This window comes from Rhinolophus hipposideros (genome assembly GCF_964194185.1).
Source record: "Rhinolophus hipposideros genome assembly, chromosome: 21".
NCBI classification, from domain to species: Eukaryota; Metazoa; Chordata; class Mammalia; order Chiroptera; family Rhinolophidae; genus Rhinolophus; species Rhinolophus hipposideros.
In genome coordinates, this window is record NC_138067.1 from 32,200,695 (window position 1) to 32,210,367 (window position 9,673).

Genomic DNA, 9,673 nt, shown 5'->3' on the forward strand with positions numbered 1-9,673 from the left:
ACTTAGAACAGTGCCTTGCACATAGTAAATATCCGAAATGTTATCACTGGCATCATTCCCTCTTTTGACTATCTGTTTTTTACTTTGTCTCTTTATTAATAACGCTGAAACAAAAAAATTATTTTGATTGGTAAATTAGCCTCCCCAATATAAATATTAACAGTATACCGGTTCATGAGGTTCATACCTAGTCTTTAAAATAAAAAATAAAAAATCCCTCACAAATGAATGTTCTCAGAAATAACCACACTTTGCCACAGTATCCGTACAAGAAAACACTTTACTAGGAAGCTGGAGTCAGAAGAAGAATCCATCTCCCATAGGTAAAGCATAAGTTCAGAATAGTATTCTAGTATTTAATTGTCCAGGTAGAGTACACACGTCACACAGTGCTTCCCACACAACTTCAATACTCAGTATGTGCAAAGTATCTCATCAATTTTATTAACTTTATTATAGCTAGGTTGTTAGCATTATTCCCAAGCTTTTACATCTTATTAAAATGCCCAAAAGAGATGAGAGAAGGGGATAGTTTCTCTTCCCCCACAAATTAATTCTCTTCTTTTTTCAGTTATTTTTTTCTAGTCAAGACTATAACATTTCTACAAATAGTTCCCACATACACGTTTTAATTAGATTCACTGTGAATCAGTAAGAAACCTGAGGATATTTCTTTCTAGTAAATCTAGTGAAGCTTTTATGTAAGTCTCACATAATTAGGAAATAACTCTACAATGCTCCCTTCTTATAATTAATCTGATGTCACTGTTTGAAGTGTAAAAGAAATATAAACTAAGCTTTAATTGGGATGATTAACAGTCATTCAATTTATTGCCATTCTATAGCAAACTAAAATATCTATGTTTATCATGATTTACAATTTCTAAGTATTAAAGAAATATAATCGAAACAGTATTACTTTTAGAACTACACATATTACTCCGAGGAGATAAACTAATCCCCATGCGCAGCTCCTACCGAGCATCAGAAGACTACCCACACCTTCCCAGCTCTCCGTGTACTTGTCCATAAAACTTGGTTTTGTCATGGGGTAATATAAAGCCAAACTATCGTATTCAGAGAATTTCTCCCAATGAAAGCTTGTGCATGCCAACTTTTGAAAAATAAGAAAGTAGAATACAGAGGTTAAAATTCCCTAGCATCTACAGCTATGTAATAATGCACTAAAGAAATATGGAGCCGTTAGATAAAGGCAATTAAGGAAGCGTCTGAGTTGGTAACAGGTATCAGTAATAAGGCCATAGAAAAGCAAAGCACTAAGAGAAGAAAATGTTCTCACTAGGGTGGCCTTTCAGAAACATCCAACACTTCCCCCCTCCCACTAGGTGTTCACAGACGCTCAGGACACAGCCCTATTGGGTGGCAGGGGCCACTGGGCTCTGGGATTAAAAGAGAAAGACAATCTCTGTCCTCTAGTAAATCAGTCTTGTGATGGAAAATTAAAGAAACCTAGTAGAATACAGTAGCTAAGGTCTAGGACAGAAGGAGGCAACCGAAGTCCTGGTATGTGTGAGCCAAGAAGTGGGGGCTGGGCTGCCCCAGGTACCAGGTGTCCCTCCTCAGAAAACGGCATGTGCAAAGGCTCCGGGGAAAGAGAAAACACAGAGAATATGAGGAACTGCAAGTACAGACACAGTGAGTCCAGACAGGCTCTGGACAGATGACAAACACCGCAGCATACCATGCTAAGAACTGTATGCCAGGGAATAAGAATCCTATAGGCATCTTACCAACACCATTCCAGCGACACCACGGGAACGGTTGCTGGAGGCTAAATGTGGGCCAGAGAGAGCAGTTGTTATAGTAGCTAGACCCAGGTCAAGGTCAGAAGTTGGGCACACTGTGATTTCTACAAAAAGGGTTGAGGTACCCAAGTTTCTGAATAATTTAATTAAAAACAAAGTAGAGCAGCTATAAAGTTGTCTCTTGTTGACTTTAAACAATGACATCAGCTTAACTCTAAAAGAAGATCATCACTTCACTTGCATTCCAGCACGCATTCTTGACTCGTAAGGAGTGGGTTACAGGAGGCTAGGTTGTGTTTGTTCCCTGAAGACTAATTTAATCTATTCCCTGGCTCCCTGGCAAATTGCCTCAAATCTAAGTCCGCCAACACAGAAGTGTGCCATATATGTGATCATCATACCAAGTGTGGTGGGGAAAGGTTGAAGGAGAGGAAGAGAGACAGACAGCCAGACAGAGAACAGTGACCTGGGCTGTGGCTGTGTTGATGGAGAACAAATCTATAAGGATGTTTAGGACCTAAAAACAAGCTGGCTGGAGAGATGAGAAGGTAGGAAGACTATCTGAAAGGCGTGGGCTTCCGGCTGGGGCACCGAAGACAAGGGCGGAGGAGCGGTCCAGGAAGAGAAGAGAGTAACTTGCTTTTGGGCAGATTGAGCTACCTGGACCTCCAAGCTGGAGCGCAGGTCAAGCTGGGCATACGGATTTTGGATTCATCAGAGAGAGTGGCAAAATCAAAGTTTAGAATGTCATGAATTAGAAAATAAAAAGAGAAGGGAAAGAAGAAGCGTCTGAGGAATACCATCATCAAAAGGGCAGGAAAGCAGAAGAGAAACTGAAAACAAGAATGCAGAGAACCAAGAGGAAAAACAGTGGTGCCAGAGAACTTATGGAGGCAACGAGACTCTCAGACTCTCAGAGGCCTGCCCTGGCCATGCCCTGACTCCTTGAAGCCAGCATCTGGGGGAGGCATCTCAGCAGTCATAATATATGTTTGTTTGTTTGTTTGTTTGTTTTTAAAAACACCCTGTTTCCACTGTGGGATTCCACTGTGTGGGGAGCCCACAGAACAAATGAGAGATTAAAAAAAAGACAAGGACTGAAAAGTATCCAATGGAACTGATAGATAAATCATCCAGATAAAAATATCAATGAAACTAAATATAGTGTAGAAGTAAACCCAAATACATACAGGAAATGCAGCAAATAATAAAAGACACCATTTCAAATCTGGGAGGGAAAAGATGGATTATTCAACAAATGGCACTGGGACAACTGGGTTGTCATCTGGAAAATATAAAACTAGCTTTGTACCTTACACAAAATAAATTCCAGATGGATCTGCTAAATGTAAAATGAGAAACCACACCAGTACCAGAAGAAACAACAGGGAATGTCTATATAATGTATAATGCGTATGTGTAATAGTACGTACAATGCACAATGCATTTCTAATTATGACTCAAAACCCAGAAGCTACACAAGGCTGAAAATATGGCATAAAAAAAAACTGCATGGGTTATATAAATGTCTAACCACTATGCTGTACACCTGAAACTAATATAAAATAATATCGTATGTCAACTGTAATTGAAAAATTGTTTTAAAAAAATTTAATTTTATAAACTGCGTGGCAAAGTGAAAAGGCAAGGGAAAAAAGCAACAACTGGAAAACAAGTATTTGCAACTTCTCCTAAAGACAAAAGGACAATTCCCTTGAAACTTAAAGAGCTCCTAAAAAATAATAAAGATCAACAACTCAACAGACGTGGGCAAAGGATATGGAGAGTTTGCCAAGAATAAAGAAAATGGTTCACTTGAAAAGATGTTCAACCTCACTCAGAAGAGGCCTGCAAAATAAAATGAGACACGCTGAGATGTGTTTCTCATCTAACCTCATGGCAACGATGGGGTGGAGGGCTAACCAACGCCCCACACTAGTTGAGGTATACAAACAGGCACGCACTTTGCTGCGGGAATCCCAAAAGACGGACCTCAGGACTATCTAAAATAATTACAGAAGTACAGAGCATTTGACCCACCACCAATCCCACTTCCAGGTTTCTAGTCTACAGATACTCTATGGAACTGTGAAAGGCACTGCGTGCTGTTTGTCATATGTAGATGACACATACATAGTATGTCAATGACACTGACTTGTTTGTAAGGTAAGATGGGACAAAATGTCCATCGAATGGGACTGATTAAATAACACATTCGGACAGGGCAGCCATAAGCTGGAATGAAGAAGCTCTACAAACTGATAGGGAATGCTCCGCAGGAAAGACTGCCAAGAGAAAGGACAGACCTTGTGGGGAGTAAGACACCAGTTACCTATTTGTAAATACAGAGTCTCTCCAGAAGTTTCTACAAGCAACAAAGAGAGGAACAGAACTGGATGCGGAAAGGTTAAGAAACTTTGTGGGGGTTTTTTGTTTTAAATGTGGAATAAAAGATATCAAAAGCCAGGTAAAGAATAGAATGTTGCCTACACCTTAAAATGTCCTGTGTCCTTCTCTGATTGTGTGGGGAATGGGAGTGACTTTATCAAATATCCTTTTGTATTTTTTTGATTCTTTACCACTGATTATATAGTCTATCAATTTTTTTTTTTAATTTAAGAGCTTGAGTTCCCTTTAATAAATTTTTTTTTAGTGGAAGATGTTGGGGGCAAAAGCCAGGTTCAGGAGGCTGAGGGATCTCCTGAAGGGGGCGGCGGGGTGGGCCGAGACAGTGTCACCCATCCCAAGTAGCCTGGCTGTAGTCCCCATCACTGGGTGGGGTGTGTGTGTGTGTGTGTGTGTGTGTAGAACAGCATATGTGGAATATCCTGGTCGCATTTAAATATGTAATAGAGTGTTTTAAAGGAATATAAATAAATGTTTACACATGCACTAAAATGTCAGAAGGACACACACACACCAAACTGTTAAAAATGGACTATCCCTAGAAAGAAGGGATAGCAAGGTTTTCCTGTTGGTTGGTTGGGGAGGGGACTTGGGACTGCAGGGACAAAGAGAAGAGTGGTTAAGAGAGGGGGACAGCATTAAAGGACGGGTTTTGTTATTTAAAAGACAAATAACAGCACCACGGATGTATCTATACAGCCAGTGGGAAAACCGTGGAGGCCAAAGATTGGTGTGGGGGAGGGGGGAGGGCCAGAAACGGCAAAGTGCAGCCACCTGACCTAACAATGCCTCCGAGGAAACAGAGATGTGACCAAAACACAGACAGAGGGACAAGTCTTCTACAGAAAGGAAACCTCTGCCTCCGAAACAAGACAGGAGAAACTAAGGATGGGAACAGGTACAGAAAAGATATTTCAAGAGCTAATGATTTTTCTATGAACCTACAAAACATCCACCTAAAATCTCAAACTCCCGACAGCCAACTCGTAGAGAAAATACCCAAAGTGCTCCTCTCTGCTTTAGTGACACTGTCACAGTTCTCTTTACGTCCTTTGTGGACTCATTTTAAGTCCAGTCATACTTTAGCATATCCTGATCACATATTATAAATAGCTGTTAGAATATCAATTACTTGAAAGATATTCGGTCTTGCCTTTGTCTTCTCTTTACTCCAAATAACTTCAGGCCTCAACCCAGAACAGCAAGAACAACAAAAAAAACTGCTTAGGATTTAACCGTTTATACGAGTTCTTGATTACTGCTTTTCACTTTTGATAGGAAATGTTTCTGTAATGTGTTAAGTCTCTCCACACACAAACATCACAGACTGGAGAAAAATTACACCTGTTAAAACAATTTCTAAACTGTATATGTGAAGCGTAAAGTAAAAACTCAGAAACCTTTCAATAATCTGTAAACTAATTAGTGAATCTACGGCAACGGCTTACTTCAACTAAGGAAGATGACGAGTGTCCTGACCGGGGACTTCGCAAAAAAGACAGAAATATCCAAACGATCGTTTCCTAAATCTAATCCATCCAAGGCAAAAACAAACAACAAACAAAAAAAAAAAAAAAAAAAAGAGGAAAAGAAAAAGAAAACCTAAGTAGAAACTATTTTTCCTAGACATAACAAATTTTCTTTTGATTTACTAAGTCTTTAAGGAGGTGAGCAGTCACCAATTTAACAACAACAACAAACGCACCAGCACCAGTGCCTTCTACTGTTTTGCCTTTGAAGTCGTAACTCATACGTCCATGTGTTGAGAAAATACATAGCTTAATCCAAAATGTCCTCCATCCAAAAGGAAGGTAAATGAAGGATACAAGACAGAGACAAAGATGGGTAAAATGAAGCCTAAGAAAATAAATACTACCACATTACTCATTATACCCTAACGTAACATAAATCTTCTAGTTTCTCCAGCTGTACTCCAGAACACAATACACACGGAAACTCAAATGTTGCTGGGCTGAATAAAGCAAACATGAACTAGCTCCTGTGAAAGTAAACAGCCTTCACTGAACGTGAGAGCAATGGACAGTAATTAAAGTGCCACATAATCCAAGCCGCTGGACAGAACAGCAGCACCCCTGCAGCTCCGGAAGATATGACTAGGTGTTCATTTTCAGTGATTAAACCACCACCAAGAAAGCAATTAAAAGTGCATCCCAGGATGTCTCAATTCCTCTGTCCCGTACTTCACTATAAGAAGAGGACAGTCTTTTCCAACTATGAAAGCTGCCCCATCCAATGTTTTAGGACCTTTTCTCTGTAATGTGATAAACAAATAACGCAAGCAAGGACAGCTACACTTAGAGACTTCAGGGAGTTTTTGGTTCGTGGGCTGGGCCGTCCTCAGCTGCCCAGAAGAACAAGTGTTACTTGGTGGAGCCACGATCCTGCCTTTAGGTTAAAGCTATTCCTTTAACCCTCAGCAATAACAACAGCTGCTCCACACAAAGTCCCTTCTTGTGGAACCTAAACTGTCCTCAGCTAGGCAAAGAATTTAGGGTTAAAGGAGAAACCAGAAGAAGTCCATTACACCTCAGATGACAACCACAGGACAATGTTTCACCTTTGAACTGCAAGGATTCCCAACAGCTTACAAAAAGCAATGAAATAAAGCAAGCTATTACTTGCCTTCAGCAAAAGATTATTAGCAGGTTTTACTCACAGCATCTGTGTATATACCCAAACTGTCCACCATGCTTTCCCTAGAGCACTCATGGTGGAAACCAGATAGATAGTTCCAGAACTGTACCACAGAACACACACCCAAAGGAAGACCGCCACCTGCACTGAGTACTTTCAATTCGGTTTCAGCAGCCCCTTAAGGAAAAAAAACCATCAACTTCATGAAGTAGTCCCATTGTGGTCCCTACTGCGAGAATTCTGAAACACAAGGGTGGGAGGGCACAATTCTGTAAATACGCTGAACACGTTAATTGTACACTTTTAAAGGGGTACATTTTGCCATATAAGGGTTAAAGCTCAATGCAGCTGTTACTTTTAAAAACTAAACATATACCATAGCACATTATCACTTACATAAAGACTGCAAATGATAAACTTTTACCCCCAAAACTATGGCTTTATATTTAAATAAAATGGAAAGACAGAGGTAGTGTAAGTCCAAACCAACCCTTATCACTATTTCCCATCACACCTTAAGGAACCCCACACCTACAGACGTGTCAGCTACGGAGCAGAAGAACGCTACAGCTACAGCATCCATAGCATCCGACCACCAGCTTTACCACTATGAATACTTTCCATTCTGAAAGTAAACGTATCTATTTTACATTCCTCACACTCTTAAACTTCCTCTGCAAGTCCTCAGAGCAATAAGAATTTTAAAATAACACAGTAAGCATTTGGAGAAGCAAATGCAAATAACATCTATCTCAGAAAATACAGTTAAAAGAAGTGTCACTTTAAATAGGATAAAGAATGAAGCAGTCAACATCTTTATCTCTAAAAGATAAACACAAAGTCTATAGGCTCAGAGTTTAAAAGAAAATACAACAGCTTACCAAAGAAATGCAAACAGAGCTTTAATTGGGCTGCTTTCTCAGAATTACACTAAATGTTAGATTCGGAGAAACTAAGGTGGCAAAAAGCTTAAATGTTAGATTTCATCTGACTTGCCTACTACCAGGCAACAGAAGGGTTTATCAATGTCAGGCCTTACTTTTAAAGCAGCAAAGGAACAAAAAGTTAAATGAACGGGACTGAAATTAGTTTAACAGTAACACAGGGGATGTACAGAAAAACTAGATATACCGTGGTTGTTTTAAAATATAGCAGTAGCCCCAAGGTTACTCATTATAACCTCATTATTAAGAGTCAGGCAGGATTCTCCAGTTTCCCAAAGACAAACAACAACAAAAAAACTGTCAGCTCCAGTATCAATTTCAAACACACAAACACTCGAGACATAAGCCTTCCACTCTCTAACAATGTGGCTCGCTCAAGTTAGCATTCCTCTATAAAAGGCCCGAGAGGACACCACGGAGAAGGAAGCCCTCACTGCACATCTGCTGGGCACTTCATACGTGACCTCATGTGACCCCCCGAACAAATCCATGAGGCCAAGTCCATGAAGCAGGTAACTTGCCCTCTACTCCAATAGAGAAACACCAAGAGGAGGGAGGACTCTGGCCAAGGTCATATTTGGCTGGTCAATTTGGTGCCCACGTTGGACGCTCTGGGGAGATGAGCCCCTTGATCTCAGCAAAGGGATTTTTGCCTTGACAGAAAAGCTCTCTTACAAGTGATATTTTTGTTCCAGCTTTTAGCTCGCTATGCGACCAAGATAACGATCACCATCTTCTGCTTTTATAAAGTGATGCATCTTCACACACAAAAGAACCCCCTTCAAGAGCTGAACACGACTGGAGTCACAGCCATGGACATTATCAGTGTGTAACATTTAATCTGAACACTAACAGCACATGAAACTGACCTTGGGGCACTGAAGTCCCACTGACCCCCCCCAAAGCTCCCTGAGCTCCCTACAGACAACCACATTCCCGAGCTAGGACCCTACCTTCCCTTTGTTGTGACTGGAATAACATTCTGCTGCCAGTGCACAACACGGGTGGGATTTGAACACACACTTTAAAAGAAAACCACAGTCTCAGAGGTCAATGTCACCAAAAAAGATAGGACATAGTTTAAAACCAATGCAGCGACCACAACCACTTCTTAACGGAAGACATTAAAGAAGAAAAGCCACAGGAAGACATTAAAGAAGAAAAGCCACAATCCAGGGTTGAAAGACAGCTTAAAACCACCAGCAGCAAACCAGAGAGTATCAAACTTTCAACGTCAAAGATAGTTAGCACCGACTGGTCCTGACTGCAAATCTCTTGCTTCCCAAAGAAAGTCAGCGTGTAATCTAAATACAACACACTTGGTCAAAGAAAAATCTTTTTCTCCTAGCACAATTTATTTTGGCATTGGGTCCCAGAGGGCCGTTAAAAATAAGTTTGAGCCCCAAACACTTTGTTAACATAGTTTTGAAACATTTAGACAAAAGTTCACATTTCTAAGTGGATGACCACGATGCCCTTCCTGTTTAATTTGGAGACCAGAGATCTTTAACTTAACCTAGCATTCCTTAGGAGACCGGCTCCAACTCTGCCTGGGATTTGTTTGCACAAAGGAAGGCGGACCTTGAGAAATAACTGTTTCACATTCATTGAAGGCTCCGATCCTGTTTTTGTCTGTTACAGCCTGGCTCATAAACACAGACACGCATATGCATTCAAAAATACACACAGTACATTCACCATATACTCCCATACGTGCATAAGCATTCACCAGTACGTGCACACACAGCATACACGTACACTCACAAGCACACGAATACAAGCGCGCGCACACGTGAACGCACACACGTGCACATGCCGCGTCCCCCCGCCCCCCCAAACCTCTCCAGCGGCGACACCGCCCACTCGGGGGAAATAGACACCCAGGCCTGGGGCGCCCGACAA

The 9,673-nt window shown here is 40.9% G+C and overlaps 1 protein-coding gene across 1 annotated transcript in view; it reads right to left on the reverse strand.

The window, feature by feature from the left end:
- The window catches only part of ZCCHC14 (zinc finger CCHC-type containing 14), a gene marked incomplete at its 5' end in the record, with an annotated part of 59,287 nt that overhangs the window by 48,486 nt on the left and 1,128 nt on the right, over positions 1-9,673 (reverse strand). The window lies entirely within an intron of this gene.